Source organism: Etheostoma spectabile, chromosome 18, assembly GCF_008692095.1.
Source record: "Etheostoma spectabile isolate EspeVRDwgs_2016 chromosome 18, UIUC_Espe_1.0, whole genome shotgun sequence".
Taxonomy (NCBI): Eukaryota; Metazoa; Chordata; class Actinopteri; order Perciformes; family Percidae; genus Etheostoma; species Etheostoma spectabile.
This window is the reverse complement of record NC_045750.1, coordinates 25,913,689-25,918,321: the sequence shown is the minus strand read 5'-3', so window position 1 is coordinate 25,918,321 and position 4,633 is coordinate 25,913,689. Positions and strand designations below refer to the sequence as shown.

At 40.1% G+C, this 4,633-nt stretch overlaps 1 long non-coding RNA gene across 1 annotated transcript in view; it reads right to left on the bottom strand.

Moving 5' to 3' along the window:
• Window positions 1–3,106: 3,106 nt before the first annotated feature.
• The window catches only part of LOC116706484 (uncharacterized), a 16,474-nt gene continuing 14,947 nt past the window's right edge, over window positions 3,107–4,633 (bottom strand). Inside the window, exon 3 of the long non-coding RNA XR_004336249.1 lies at window positions 3,107–3,116. This is a non-coding gene — a long non-coding RNA (uncharacterized LOC116706484). The remainder of the gene's footprint in view (window positions 3,117–4,633) is intronic.

Below are 4,633 nucleotides of genomic sequence, written 5' to 3'. Positions count from 1 at the left end.
CTCAGTTTAAAAACTGGCTTTCAGCAGGTTCCTGTTCTGCAGAAACATAAAACATGGTCACAGCACGTCAGGACAGACATTAATACAAGACATCGATATAGAAAAATAGATTTGGACAACTGAAAACCACAATACAGTTACATAAGGACAAATACTGAACAAATACGGTCTGTGCAAACAAGGCTTGGACAATACATAAACAAATTTAATGAACCATACAGACCAGTAAAGGGATCTGTGACATGTGACAGGAAGTATTAGAGCGACTGTGTAAGTGTGAAGCGTGGGATAAAACATAAAAAAAATCTCCTCAATCTTCTTTCACAAAGAGCCGACCATTATGCTGAGAAATCTAAAAAATATATAACAGAGAAACTGATTTTCTTTACTGCCAAGGCTACAGAGGGCTGCTCGATCAGAGGGTTCGCTTTAATCTTGTCTGATCAGTCTCCAACAAATTCACAAAGATTTTTATTCACAAAGTCAGCGTCAAGCTGCACGCTGAACTCGGCTCCCCATTTTCAAAGCACTACATTTTCAACAGCAAATTAAATGAATTAGAGATATTACTTGTTATCTAAATAACTACCTACTTTATAAGCTTTGTTTCATTTGATGACACCACAAGCCAGAATATTTGTGTTTATTACAAATTAAAATGTTGCGTAATGTGCCTCCAGCACTGACACAAGACTACAACACCTTCAGTCTGCCGTCTCTGCCGCCATTGTTGTAGTGAAAGGAAAAAAGACAGCAGAAAAGCTCTTAATATCAAACTGTACAACTACAACTTTCTCCTATAGAACGGCGGCAGCATCAGAACACAACTCTCAGAGGAGAGAATGTAAATTATGCACTGCAAATTCTATGGTTCTTGATAAAAAAAACCGTAGATTTAGAAGCTAATTTATCTTGTTTTGAAAGTGAATTTCTTATTTTAAGTCTTCAACTTTGCTTAATTTCTTACCTCAAGCAAGCTTGTCAAGTAAAATTATCCTGCTGCATGGACAGATCGTTTCACTGGTTTTGAGTACCTTTAGCTTCATATTTAGTGTTTTAATATTTATTTTTTTAGACTCCCCTTTTTTGTAGTTTGTGTTCAGGGAAAAACACACAGAGCTAGATTCATGAGAGGCCATTGATAGTCTAATAATTTGTACATGTCAATGCAGCGTAAATGTTCCTGTCCGCCCGTGATTTCATTTCCAGTCGTGTTACCTCTGGCTAGGTCATATATCAATGAACCCAATTTGTGTTATTTGTTGGTGGAAAGCCAGCGCGGGATCTCCCCATTGTCAGGACACTTACACTTACACTTACTCACATCAAAATGAGACTTTTAACCCTGGGGGCCCTGAGGCCATTTTTACAGTTTATTTTCCGTCTGGATTTATTTTATAATAACTTGTAAAACATCAACCCTGTTGTCTACAGTCAAGATATGAACATCATTTTTTTCAGGACAAACTGGGTTATCGGAATATTTGGGTTGCAGTGAGGTCACTTGCATGTTAAAAATGGTTGTAGGGCCTTAAAAATAAATAAATAATAAAACGGAACATGAATTTCCAGATATGTATTGATTCACAGACAGATAAGTAATGAATAAGCCATTTCTTTTCTAAAACACTTCTCATATGTCTGGGAGTCACACTGTGAAGAAATAATCATTATAACTTTACAGTTGACAAAATACATGCATTTTTTCAAAGAAAGTCAAGACGCTTTGCTCTCAAGACATTTACTTATGCCAATAATAACATAATAATGTCATATTTATTGATATTACACCCACAGCAATGCTATACAAGCAAATGTGTGTCTAAATAGTGCATCATTTGGCCTTCCATAGAGTCTAAAGGCCTTTGTGGTAGTATTTGGAGGCACTTTTTCTACTCTTGTATTTTAATAATGATTGAACCATAATGATTTGGGCATTGACATGCAGCAAAGGGCCGTGGGTCTGGCTTTAAACGGCAGCGGTAAGGACTGAGTCCTGTATGGGGCGCATGCTTTAGGTGAGCTATCAGGGCGTCAGCTATCTCTCTTTCTCACGTCCTGATTGTTGGAACCTTGAGTATTTGTATTTGTATCAGATTATGAATACTTGTGTCAGTTTTGGGTGTGTTTTTCGTAGTCGTACATCATGATGGATGTCATACTCTTGCTACCTAGGTAGGTAAAAATGAAGAAACCGGACCCTAACCTGAACCTGTTCCTACAGGACAGGCCGTGTTAGGTGTGCAACCTGAGTTACCATGGTGATGCACATGCTTGAAAGTGAGCCGCTGTTGAGAAACAGAAATGTCAGAGTTAAGCCAACAAATATTGGTTCATTAAACTGAGTTCTGGCCAGGCAGTCACTGCTGAATGCTCTTCATCAGCAACCATCGGCCACCCACAGATGCATTACCATGGTACTTGGTGCTGCTGCACACAGTCAGAAATAATACAGTTGTGGTCCATTCAGGTTCTCTGCTGGTGATGTACCCCCAAAGGGCCATAGTTGATCCATAAGACACACATTTGTACTTTTTCTAGGTTGAAAGGGTACATAATGTTCTAATGTGATATTGGGTCCATGTCTGTACCATTTTTTCGAACATATAGGGGTACAATAAGAATATAATCCAGAAAGACACCAATAGCACCAGAGCCTCTGCAGTGTCATTTCTGACTGTCCAAATGCGAGACGCCTGCCACTATGTTAATGAAGCTATCTGCAATGTTGCTGGAGTGTGAAATCAGTTTACATGGTGAGCAGAGTAGCAAGATAATTGGAGACATAAAGATGTGTCAGCCGCCCGCCGTCTTCCCATCTGTCCCTGCTCCAAAGGACAGTGCTGCTGTAGACAAACAACATCAGAACTGTTGGATTGAAAGCCTTTACCCAATTCCCTAAAGGTCTGTGTATTTGTACTTAAGCTCCAGGAGGGGTGTAACAGCCTGAAGGGGATGGGAGCTCATCAAACACACAAGCCTGTAAAATTCAGAATAAGGAGACCCATGCACAGTTTGGTGGAACCTGGAAGCCCAGGCAAATTTATTTTTTAAGATTAATTTTTTTTTTTCTGCAGGACTCAGCCAACATGGGGCGCACGCTCTTACTGTTTGAGCTAGAGGCCACCCCCCAGACTAGTTTAATTACCCCTCCCTCATTACCACCACTGAGGTGCCCTTGAGCAAGGCCCTCAACTCCAACCCCTCCAGTGGAGCTGCTCAGTGGCAGCAGATCAGACTGTGGTTGCGCTGGGCAGCTTCCGGGTATGTGGGAATGTGACAGGTCGGCGTTGCAAATGAGGAATTTGTTCATGTTGCGAGTTGTTTTCTATTTTCTATTTTGTAAAAAAAAAAAACAGTAATTGAGAATGTACAGTATGTGGGGGTCTTTTATCAGATTTGACAAGACCGGATTACATAAAAGAACGTAGGATTGACTGATGATGCACTAACAGGGTTTTTCTGCTGAAAAAGAAAAATCAAAGACAAAAGAGATGCTCCCAGAGACAGTTCAACATGACACACAGCAGAATACATTTTTCCATCCACACGTGCCATCCAATAAAACATTAAGTGTGTGCAGCATGGCATTAGGTGTGCTTGCAACAAGTCGTCCTCTGTCAGCAATAAATCTCCATCGATTGCACCGCTGTGGCTGCAGACAGCTGGTCACATTGGCCATGAGAACATAAAAGGGACTCAGGGTCAAGGTGCCAGACCTTCAGAGGCTGCTGTCGGTTTCGGACCCAGAGTGCTGTGCTAAAAGTCCAGCTGCTTGGACCGACGTCAGTCTTCTCTTGGGCCGTGGAAATTTTCGGGAAAGAGACTTCAGCTAGATCTCTCCCTTCTCGTCTGACGTGCCGACATTTAGCGTTACCCGTGGTTGACACTTCATTATGAGATATGATCAATATGTCTTTGTTAATAAGTCATGTATCGCAGTCCCTTCAAGTAGTTGTGATAAAACCTGTGTACCTGGTGTAATTCCGGCCTGTGTGTAATTTATGTAATAACAACACACAAGTGTAAACTGAAATTTCCCCTTGCGGGATTAATAAAGTATACATTATTATTATTATTAAACCAGTAAATGTAAATCTAATATCTAGTCTCACAATATCAATATAATTTTATAATATATATAATGTAATTTTAAATACAGTATTTATTTGTTGTATTTTTCTTTGTCTTGAAATGTCACCAGTTTACTGCTGCCCTCATGATTTATTTGGGCTAGACTCTGTTTTAGATTGGTGAACCCTGATTACTAAATTAATTTACCTTCTGATGTGCTTCCACACGTTGCGGGATGTTGGTTCACCTCATGCTTTTCCCGTGACGTCCCTCTAGGAGAGGGCTGGACGCCGAAACACGTTCATCAATCAATCAATCAAGTTTATTTGTATAGCCCTTTACAATAGCCGAAAGGTACCCAAAGTGCTTTACAACAAAGCCATAAAACAATACATAACACATACAAAACATACAGATTCAATTAAAAGTGCTGTAGTGGTGCAGCGCTGCAGGACATTAAGGAGCAGACAGAAGGAGGACACCTAAGAGACACTATTGCCCTAGTCAGAAATTAAATGCTAATTTAAAAAAGTGGGTCTTAAGCTTCGTTTTAAAAAGG